General features: G+C 35.4%; 1 long non-coding RNA gene across 1 annotated transcript in view; it reads left to right on the top strand.

Moving 5' to 3' along the window:
• The first annotated feature begins 3,396 nt into the window (after positions 1-3,396).
• The window catches only part of LOC125173336 (uncharacterized), a 41,548-nt gene continuing 32,747 nt past the window's right edge, over positions 3,397-12,197 (top strand). The window contains exons 1-2 of the long non-coding RNA XR_007154997.1: positions 3,397-3,482; positions 11,622-11,688. This is a non-coding gene — a long non-coding RNA (uncharacterized LOC125173336). The remainder of the gene's footprint in view (positions 3,483-11,621; positions 11,689-12,197) is intronic.

Genomic DNA, 12,197 nt, shown 5'->3' with positions numbered 1-12,197 from the left:
TTTTTATGAATGGGAAAGATTGAGAAAAAATATTTCTATGAAACAAAAGATTTGTCAATGAAGTATATTTAATACAGATAGATAGGGTACATATAAAGGTTTTATTTCTTCAACACTAAAAAAGGCAAAATGTTCTGAAGCAATTGAAAATACGATTTAATAGTCTTGATATAAAACTGTACTAATAAACCTTTCTGGTTTTCCATAGAAAGAAAACATTTTCCTCCAGATTACAACTTAAATTTTTACCTTGCACTCTGCAATGCGCTTCAAGATTTACAGCTTCTGACATTCTCCTTACAATACCTATTATATCCAGCCAGTGAGCACTTAATTGATAATGATGAAAATCATCTCTCTATCTGTGGCATATGTTGAACATCTGTTTCAGGCTATAATTTTAAATTTATGCCTTCTGTTTAAAACTGAAGCATTGAGAAAATAAGTTTTCACTTTTCCGGTCTTGTTTTTAATTGTTGGCTGACCAATGTGACTAAAACTATAGTAGAGATTTTCACTTTGAAACTGTCTATCAGGTGAATATGGAAGAATCAGAAGCATAATCCATTATAAACATTGATCTACAAAACATTTCTGTGACTCTAATTACTATGTATTCTATAAATACTCCTCTTTGCAGTCATGTGGACATACATATGTAATTTGCTAAGTTTCAGACCTTTAACCAGAGTTTACTGTTAAATAAAAGTTCAGTTGAAACCTATCTGCTAATCTTTGTCGTATAAATAAACATGGTGTACAGGAAAGGAGTAAGTTTGGAAAACTTCTATTTACAAGCTGGTTTCCCTTGGCCAAAATTAATGTTCTTTATCTCTCTGAAACCATTAAGACTTATCCATACACTGGATATTTTCTTCTTTCTTCCATAGTTTCCTTTTCCCCTGCTTTTAGTAAAATTACCCGATACTTCCTAAAGGAATTTTTCATGCTTCATTCTATATTATTCTGAGGAAGATTCTTTTCAGGGAAACTTTCCTCATACCTACTATTCCCTACCGTCAGGGGATGGGCAGATGATTCAATCAAGGCATCCAGCTTTAGCTCCTAGTAAGTGAAATTTGAGTGCAGTGTCATCTTGAGATAATGAAAGATAATGAAAGTGAAGACCCACCAATACACATTCCATGTGTCCCTGTTTGAATTTTCTAGAGCTGTGAAATTCCTGTCCTTTATTAGAAATAGTCATTAGTTTTTTCTTCCTTTCTCTCTCTTTTATTAATGGTTATTTCTTTATTTTGAGAGAGAGAGAGAGAGACAGAGACAGAGACAGAGAAAGAAAGAGAGAGAGAGAATGCACACAAGCGAGGGAGGGACAGAGAAAGAGAAAGAATCCCAAGCAGGCTCCTTGCTGTCAACACAGAGCCTGATGAAAGGCTCAATCTCATGAACTGTGAGATCATGATGTGAGCTGAAATCAAGAGTCAGACGCTTAACAGAATGAGCCACCCAGGTGCCCCCATCTCTCTCTTTTTAAGTTATAATTTTTTGCTAGCATAATTCCCTTTCTAAAAATTACATTAGCTAGAGTGAATTGAGACAAAAGAATTCTTAACAATTCAGTACTCCACAGTTATTGTGATAATTAAATTTTATTAATTGAAATAACATGTGAAATTGCCTATGTGATAGGTAGATTCTAACAGAACAGGCTGAATAATTATTTTCTGACACCTTTGCTACCCTGACATCTTCCCTATTTCCTATTAACTGTTTTTATGATATCTGTAAGCACTTTATGAGTTTTTACTACTTGGGAGTCATGGAATGTCAAGCCTCAAACTTTGCCTGGTCTGAATTAAAGTGTATCCAAACCAGTATTCTCGTCTTATAGAAATGAAAAATTAATTAAGGATTAAACACCTATCCTCGTATTTGTAGAAGTTGGCCATGACTGTGATTTCTGCAAGTGCCTTTTTGAGGAGAAAAATATGAGCCACTAAATTCATAGATTATAGCAGAGATTGGTTCATGACTGCACCCTGCAAATCCTGAAGCATTGTTCTAGTATCTTAAATAACGTGTGCCACACAATAGATGTACGGTAGATCTCTGTTGAGGGAATTATCATCTTCAAATGTTTTTCTGCTCTTTGTGATTCTATTCCTTAGGTTTACAGCCATCACAATTCCTTTGTTTTATTTTTTTTATTTTTTTAATGTTTATTCATTTATTTTGGGATAAAGGCAGGGAAGGGCAGAGGGAGAGGGAGAAAGAATCCCAGGCAGGCTCTGTGTTGTGAGTGCAGATCCTGATGTGGGGCCTGATCTCACTAACCATGAGATCATGAACTGAGCAGAAATCAAGAGTAAGACACTTAACTGACTAAGCCACCCAGGCATCCCACAATGCCTTTAATTTTTTTTTTTTTTTTTACAATTCCTTTATTTTAAATGATCCACGGGTTTCTTCTCTAACTACTTCAAAATAAACAAATTAAAAAAAAGAATAACATGTAAATAAATATGGCATATATGTGTGTACACACACACACACACACACACATACATACAGAGAGTCAGAGAGAGAGATCTATTCCATCCATGTGGTTCATGATGAAAGATCTGCTCACCATGTCTCTGGAGATAAATTATATTTATCAATTCTCCATTCTAAGTGGCATCTCAATGTAAAATTTAAAGTACTTTTCCTAAAACATAATATTAAAATGAAATTACGCCTTCAAATTAGCTATTAGGAAACTGTAATTACAGAAATAACATTTTTCTTTAATATGTACTACATAACAAGAGTAATATATATATGTAAATATTGTAAGATGGAATAACATTAATATTGTAAATGAGTATAAACACATATATCATCATAATTATGCATCTTAATTTTAAGCAATGTATCAAGGTATACAAGCTTGCTTAAAATTAATACAATTTACCATAAAATATATGCTTATATCACAGAAATCTGCTAATGTGTCAATACAGCAGTCTTATAAATAAACTGAGGAGTGAGGAAGAAAGAGTAAGTAAAACTAACACCTAAAGTAGAAGCTGAATCTGTTAGTTTTCCTTTCAAATACAACACTCAGATTTACTGAATGATTACCTGCTTCAAAGTACAAGACAAAATTGCAAAAGTGGTTACATCAAATGCAATTTTGCTGAGAGTTTAGCCAAGCAACTCCATGGTTTGCTACCAAGTTAACCATTTTATTTGGCAAAGCAGTTGGCAGTGACTTTAAACACTTGCACCCCTATGCAAGTGCATGCCATCGATAGCAGCCCTCAAGGTCACAAGCATGCCTCCCACATCCTCCCGCTTAACCAAAAGCCTGCTTGTTTGTTTTCAAACCACCAATCCAGCCTCAGCCCAGGACCTCAAAAACATTCCACTCACAGACCTTAATAAAGTCATATGCCCAGCTCCTGGTGCTCTCTCCCTGCACTCTGTCTTGACTTCCCTGTGTGGCCCCTCCAGGCATGCCCTTACTTCCTCCAGGATCTGTAAGTAACCAACTTCTCTATTTTTTTAAGTTTATTTATTTTGAGAGAGACAGAGATAGCATAAGTGGGAGAGGGGCAGAGAGGGGAGAGAGGGAATCCCAAGCAGGCTCCCAAGCTGCCACTGCAGAGCCCCATGTGGAGCTCAAACCCACAAAGTCATGAGATTATGACCTGAGCCGAAACCAAGGGTCTGGATGCTTGACTGACTGAGTCACCCAAGGACCCCCAAACTTGTCTATTTCAATTTCTCTTGTGGTCTGTGGTGGAATGACAGCTCAGCATCCAGCACCCTGTGCTCTAATCAACAAATGCAAAAGCAATGTAAAGAAGATTGTCGAACATTAAGAAACATGAAGATTGTTGGCAGTGAAATAATGTCTGTGGACATCTAGCCCAACTCACTATAGATAAAGGAAATTGGGGTCTGGAGTAATCAATGGATTTGCTTAAATTTACACAGTTGGTTTTTTGAAGGATTAGGGCGTCTGTCCCTTCCTCCTGGCTTTGTCTGTTTCTGGGTTTCCCCCTGGTCATCCCTTTTCTTGAACAATTCCCTTCACAGATCAGCACATTCATACATCTGGTTGAATATCAAATCTTTAAAAGAGAGCTTAGCCAATTAAAAATAACACCGACTTCCCCTCACACCTGCCACTTGCTTGTTCTGAAGCAATTATTTTGTTTATAACACTTGATGTCTAAACTTGTTTTCCTCTGGCTCTATCTCTGTCTTTCAAATTCTTGGAGACAGCGGTCTCAGCTGCCTTGTTTTTAGGGCCATATAACTTAGAACAGTCACACATAGGGAAGGATTTGATAAATACTTGTGTGATAAATTATTACGTACTGTTCACATCTAAAATATCGCCTCATCAGAGGTTTTTTCTCACCATTCTGTCTGAGGTAGTAGCCCCCAGTCTGTCACCAAACCTTGCCAGATGCTACTGTAACTGAGCAGTCTATTAATAGAAAAAATACTAAATTATGTAGCACATCATATATTCACTATGTGCTGCACACAGTTTGACAATTTTAATCAAATCAGTATGTGCAAACTAATAACTTTTGCTATTAATTATATATGCTTACTCTCTATTGATCAAATTAGTTAAACAAGTTCTGTTCTATGTAGAAATACTTCAAATAAAAACTGGAGAAACAGCTCATCAGACATATTGCTAATATTGAGATATATTCTCTATGCCTCTATTTCCTTATCATTGAAATTATAATAATAGCACTGTTCTTGTAAAGCTGTTAAACACTGAATGAGTGACTAAAAATAAAATACTTTGTAGACCTGCATATAAAAAAATCTAAGCATTAGTAATTATTTTTTGTTGAAATGTAATCTCCATTTATATTTCTAATAATGCTTTAAAATTTAGATGTTGATTATACTCAGGCAATAAACACTTTTACTATTACTTGTGTTTAATAGATTTTGGGTCATGAATACCTCTAATAATGAAGTCAATTAATTTTTTACCAATGATCAAGGATTTTACTTTTATAATATTTGATATGTTAAATGTATTTTCCCTATTACCCATTACGCTGTATATCAGTGTTGCTACTCAATAAACAACTCCAGCAGAAAAGATAATACCACCATAAGTGGCAAACATACTGTTTTTCTAAAACTCATTTGATGAAATCATTTTATCTTCACTATTGTTTTATTGGCTAAATCATTATTTCTTTGGTTGTGCTCTAGAGCATGGGGCAGAAAAATGAATATTTGACATAGACTATGGCCTACAAATTCTAAAATATTTTCATCTGGCTTTTGTCAGGAAAAAATAAAAAAAAAAATTGGCAGACCCTGAAGAACTACATATGATCACATACTTGTATTCTTCCTTCTCTTCTCTTTTTTTGCCTCTACCTCTGACTCTTTTTGCTTTTTTATCTTTTACTTTTTTTCTACTGCTAGATGGTAGATAGACAGACAGACGGACAGATATAGATGTAGATCTTAAAAAATCAAAGCAACATTCCTAGAAACTAAGGCTGGGCCAGACTTGCTCCCCACCGCAGGCCATAGTTTGCTAATCCTTAGTCTAGATTTTATTATATATATGTATGTACATATACATAATAAATTATCTATCTCTAAATAAAACTATAACATTTATGCAAATAGTTTACTAATATTAGTATAGTTCCACCCTCCTTCATATTTTATACATTCAAAAGTATATGGTTACCTTGTTATTACTTTTGTTTTGGATGGTTAAATGCAGTTTAAAGAGATTTAAATTAAGAAAAATATTTTAGTTTACTCAGAATTCACCATTTCTGGCCTTCTCCATTCTTTTCACCTAAAGCCATATTTCTGTCCACTTGCTTCATTTTCCAATTTGCCTGAAGAACTTCCTTTCCCATTGCCTACAGTGCAATTGCTCTATGAATACTTTCAGCTTTGGCTTGTCTGAAAAGTGTTTATTTTGTGTTAAATTTTGAAAAATATTATCTTGGTGTATAAAATTTCAGTTGACTGCTTTTTGCTTGTTCCTTTTGGCACTTAAAATATGCTGTTCCATTGCCTTCCAGATTGCATAATTTTATTATTTTGTATCCATATAATGTATAAATATGCTACTTTTTAAAAAAGTTATTTATTTATAAGAGAGAGAGAGAGAGAGAGAGAGAGAGAGAGAGAGAGAGAAAGAGAGAGCAAGCATAAGAGGTGGGTGGGGGGAAGGGCAGAGAGAGAGGGAGAGAAAATCCCAAGGAGGCTCTGCACTGCCAGTGCAGAGTCCAACGTGGAACTTGATCTCACAAACTATCAGATCATGACCTGAGCCAAAGTCATGACCCAGATGTTTAATCGACTGAGCCACCCAGATGCCCTAAATTTGCTACTTTTAATACATTTATGGTTTTCAGTAAATCAGTTATCATACATCTTGTGTTTCTCTTTATGTCTATTGCTCTTGAGTTTACTGGATCTGTGGTTTATAATTTGTTTCATATTTTGAAAACTCTGGGAGAATCATTTCATTAAAATTTTTTCTCTCTTAACTCCACTTGGAATCCTAATTGCCCATTTATTATATATCTTGATATTTTATTACATGTTAATAATGCTCTAATCAATTTTAATATTTTTCTCTCCATTTTATATAGCTTCTTTATCAATGTTTTCATGTTAATTGTTCTTTTTCCCCTACTGCTCAATATGCTGTTAAATCCACCAGTTGTATTTTGCATTTCGTATATTCCATTTTTCATCTCTAGCTGATGTACATGGAGCTCTTTATATTTTCCATTTTTTTTCCATTATGTTTTGCCTCTCCCTTTCGTCTCTGAACATATTTGTAGTAAACATCCTAAAAGCTGTATTAAAATGTTTTCTTGCTAACCCATCATCTCTGGCACATCTAGTTCTACTTTTATTAAATGTTTTTTTCTGTTATTGGTTCTAAGTTCCTGTTCTTGCATGCCTAATTTTTAATTGATGTGTGAAATTGTGAATTTTGTGTTGTAGTTACTAGGATTTATAACCTTTGCACAAATTTTAAGGTTTTATTTTGGCATGCAGTGAACCTACAAATCAGTTTGATCCTTTATATTTTTAAGCTTTGTTAGGACACAGAAGAGACTTGAGGGTTTTTCAGTGAATGCATGAATCTTCTGAGGATTCTATTTAATTCCCTTTTCGTATAAGGACTTTTGATTCTGATGCTTGAGGGCATGGATAATTTTAGTTTTACATCAGCCTAGGCAATTGTTTGGCCTGTTGCTTTTCAGTTGTTCTTTATCAGCATCAAAAAGTATCACCATGCACAAAGGAAGATCAATGCAAAGTCAAAGAGCTTAGGAGATCCCTCTTTACATGTCTAAATTTTCTGTTGCAGATGTCTAAGCACTAGTGTTTTGCCCCAGGACTTATAACTGCCTTGGCCTCCCTCCATCTGCCCAAATCATTGAGTCATGGGACCCTGTTTGTATTTCCTTTCCATTCATTGCAGACTTGAAACTGCCTCCAGGCAGTATGCTGGGTAAAATTTAGACCTCATCTTCTTGGTTTCTCTTCCCAAGGGATCAAAGTCCTGTGTTGACTCTAGTTCAATGTGTGAAAACTGTTCTTTCATATTTTTTTTCTGGTTTTCTAATTGTGAAGGGAGGAAAATCTCTCTAACAGTAAGTCCTTCATAATTTGAAGCAAATGTCTTGATACAATTTTTCATTTAGTATCTTGGCCTGTACAAGGGACAATTTTATAGGTTTATTCTGGATTTTTCCCACTATAGTATCTATTACATAACAGGCCATGAAAACAACATGTGGGTTCAGTCGAGTGTTTTAGACCAGGCACATTAACACTGATTTGCACATCGACTATTTCCACTCTGAATTGCACCTCGTCCAGGACTCAATTTATCACCTGTCTCTTGTATGCTCCATTCTAACAGAAGGCAATAGCGATGTCCAAGTCCTTGGATATTAAAGCTAAACTAGACTGAGTATTCAAAATTCTAAAAAAAAATCACCATTTTCTTGTCCCTATTACTCATGTTAATGAACATAGTCTGAGGAAGAATGTGGAGCAAAGTTATTATATGCCTTCATTATGGTGATACGGGATCCTCTTTCTTAGGGACTCAGACTCTCTATCTGATAACAGGTTCTGGAGTTGAATGTGTACTCAAGACTAGAAATTAGGCAAGGTACTGTGAGTTTTTACTGCTGCCACTGTTCTAAGTTTCATGATTATAAAGCAAGTAATCTTTATTTTCAGTATGTAGATTACAAAACTTCTTTGTTGCTACCCATCTGTCTTTTCCCTAGAGACACCATGTTCTAGTAGCCATCTTGATAGCTCTGTATTAGACAAGATCTCAGGCTGCCACCCTGTCCTTGCTACTTATTAAGATAACTGTCTCCACCTTGTTTCTGATGATTAAAGGCCATTACATGAATGCTATTATATTGGAATCATATGTTCACCTTTACTATTAAGGAACCAGTTCTTAACCTCTCCTAGTCTCAGCCTACAAAAAAGAAGGTACCAGTGATTCTTAGGAAGGTACTAGGATTCCTGGAGTAACCCTGTCTCCAATACACTTCTATCACTGCAGTAATAGAGTGAATTCTGTAACATCACATAGGCTACAGGTGGCTTGTATGTTTTCAGTCTTCTTAGAGACCCTGACCATTTTACTGAACTTTTTGTTTTATTTACTTATTTTTTTTACTGGCTTCTATAGAAGGTATGGCGTTTATACCTCAATTACTGTAAGGCCTTTACTATTTCCAAGTATTTAAAAATCAAAATGGCTGTTTGTGAACAGATTTCTCTCCTGGTCCTACTCCCATCTTGACAAAGTCTTAAATCTTATATCCAAGGAGAGGGCTCTCATAATGATAATCAGTCTTTTATCAAACTTTACTTACAGGCCCAGAACATGCAAGGGGATCTGTGATTCAAGAGTCTCAAGTGCTTTAATTCAGGGATCACCATGCCATATTACAAATTTAAATTCTACCCAAACGGTGCTGTGACATTGGCATAGTCGACTTAAATTAATACAATGTCAATCTTTTTTTGTAGCTCTGCTTCTTTTCCAATTGAGTCTTAGGCTCAATTCACAGCTTTTAGTACCCTATAGTTGAGGTGTGAATTTTTTTATATGGTACTAAAGAGGCCCTCTGGCTGTTACACTTCACCTAAATTGGTGATTAATCACACCCTCAGCCTTTCATTGTCTTTCTCCAATGCACTTATTGTCCCCATAACAACTATCAAATGCCATACTCCTTGTAATTACTACTTTCCTGTACACCTCAAAGTCCTGATACCTTGTACCCATTACTGAATTAACCTCTACTGGCATCACATTTTAGTTTAACCACTTTATCATTCATGAAATTTAACAATGACATTGCTACAGAATACCAGTACCTGTCCTTATTCACCATGTTACCAGTAATGCGGACTTCATTGCCAGCTGGTGTTGGGAACTCCAACGGCACAATTATGTATCAGGGTTGCATTCCTAGGACCCTGAAGAATGAAATGCCTTAGGTATATTTCCTTGAAAACACTCAATGTTATATGCAGGCGGTTTTATGGGAAGGACTCACAGGAATAAGAGTTTTGACAGAGTAATTAAAGCAGAGCTGGTTAGAAAGATATGTGGAACTGTGATTCAGTTGCTATAGTGGCCTCAATCAGCCTCAAAGAGAGTGGTGAAGTTAGAATGGCCCTTTAGAACTGTCCTCCATAGAGGCAAGGGGAACAAGTTATATATTCCCTTTTTGAGCCGATCGAAACTTGTGAGAGCTAGCCACCTTCAGCACACGAATGCAAGCACACGTCATCAATACTCAGTATTTCTAGCAACTGGGGTATTTAACAGAGGATCAAGATGGTACACCATTCTAGGTGCTATAAGGATACGAATTAAAGAAACACCTATAATAAGTTGTTATAATGTTTATGAAGAAGAGTTAGAATATGTTATGACTGCACAATTTGTCTCTTCAATCAAATCTGGGGGCAAGGGAATTTCTTTTATAGAAAAACTTACGTTTATGTTGGAGGTCTACACACAGTGTTTCCTAAGACATGGAGAAAACATTGTATGTTACAGATTCAAAGAAATGGTTTAAAACACTGATTGGGTTAGAGAATACTCAGGAAATAATTCCATTATTTTGCAACTGTTAATATAACACAGCCACACACACACAAAATATTGCAGGCATTTTGATTTCCAATAATATGCACTTAAATATAGGACTATAGGGACACCTGAGTGGCTCAGTCGGTTGAGCTTCCAACTTTGGCTCAGATCAAGATCTCACCGTCTGTGAGTTTGAGCCCCGTGTCGGGCTCTGTGCTGACAGCTCAGAGCCTGGAGCCTGCTTCAGATTCTGTGTCTCCCTCTCTCTCTGACCTTCCCTATTCATGCTCTGTCTCAAAAATACGTAAGCATTAAAAAAATTAAAAAGAAAGAAAGAAAGAAAAAAAAAGGAAGAAAGAAAGAAAGGACTATAATTTATATAAGTTTAATATATCCAAACTAGTGTTGCCATAAGAATCAGTCAGCATTGTTAGGGAGCCCCATATATATTGAGCAACATTGGTGTCGATTAATACAACTCTTTTGGTATTGGTTTATGAAATATAATCCCATTAGTTTAAAGTACATCTCAAATTTCATCATAGACTGTATACTTTGATTATTGGGTAGGAATCTGAAGGGTATAAGTTACAAGTTAAAAAGATGAAGACACTGGCCATTAGTGAGGATAATCAAAAGAATGTGACATGGGATCCAAATAAAATTCTTAAAACTTACATATCTTTACAATAAAGAAAGTAATCCCAATGTTAGTAGTTTGATACTCTAGCATTCTGGATGGTATATTTAGTAATAATACATATTCATCTCCTTGAAGTAACAGCTTACTATATTTTCTCTATTCACATACTACCAAAACATCCTCTCAGTTTTTCTGTCAAGATTCTCTATATTTCTTATTTTTTTATTAATGGATTTATGGCAGACTATTCTAAGAACCGGTTAAGTGTTACAGCAGGTATTAGAGCATAAGAATGAAACAAATTACATAGCACTTATAGGAGACTCTATATTTATATAAATAGTAAGATACATTATTAAATAAGTGAACATACAAAGTAAGGGGATTTGGCAAAGGTAGATTAGGTTTACTTAAATTCTCCTTATAGTCTGTAGTCAATGGGAATAAATGAGTAAGAGTAAGAGGCCCATCCTTATTTTAATCAGAGATCTTTAGTTATTTTCCACAACCTGCCCTACCCATCCGCACAGTTTCTTAAAAATAAAACAAAAAATTAAAAAAAAGAGAATTTCAGTGATTAAAAGGGTAGAGGAAGGGTAGGTAACAAAAAGTGTCTCCATAGGGAATGAGTATAAATCTACCACTAACATCGAATAACTAATCCAATGGATCAGTGGCACTGTCTTTCTATGTGTAAAACAACATATTTCCCCTGACACCGTCTTCTGACACTTTAGAAGCGGTCAGCAGGTTATGGTGGCTATGCTGCCACCAATAAGTAAATTATGGGATCAAGCTGTTAGGAGTGGCTATCATCATTCACTTTTTTCTTCTAATGTCACGTTTTTCATTATGTCTCAGGTACACTGCAAAGATGTATTCCACCTCTAACCTTCATGGCACCGAGTAAAAATAAATGTGGACTTCAGTAAGTGAAGAGCAATATTTCATTGGCAAAAACAGCCTTTCAATTTTAATGATGACTAAACTGCTTTGACCGGTTTTTGCTTTATTCTTCTACACTGGTAAATAAGAAAGGCTATATTACTTGAAGTTACGGATACTAACGTTTAAATCATCTCTCTAAAATACCAGCCCATGTGTAATACACACCTATGCGTGTTACTTTTTCTTGAAAGCTATTTTCAAAGTAATTGTTGCATTATGTGACCTTTTTTCACTTGGTGACATTTGAAATGGTTCAAGATAATTGGTGGGAAAGTCCCTGGTACCTTAATATGCACAGTGGTAATTATTCCAAAATGTTCTAGTGGTCACTGTACTTTCCACTACTGCACACAGTTCAACAATGTTGCGGTGGGGCAGCAAGGAGACAGCTAGTTCCAACTAAAAGATACCTTTGTTTAAACAGTAAACGTTGCTTTTATTAAATTGTGGCATTTGATTATGTAGCTTACTATTCCGTGTGTCAAAATG

Source organism: Prionailurus viverrinus, chromosome C1, assembly GCF_022837055.1.
Source record: "Prionailurus viverrinus isolate Anna chromosome C1, UM_Priviv_1.0, whole genome shotgun sequence".
Lineage (NCBI taxonomy): Eukaryota > Metazoa > Chordata > Mammalia > Carnivora > Felidae > Prionailurus > Prionailurus viverrinus.
Note: the sequence above shows the minus strand (reverse complement) of the source record. Positions and strands in the feature narration are given on the sequence as shown.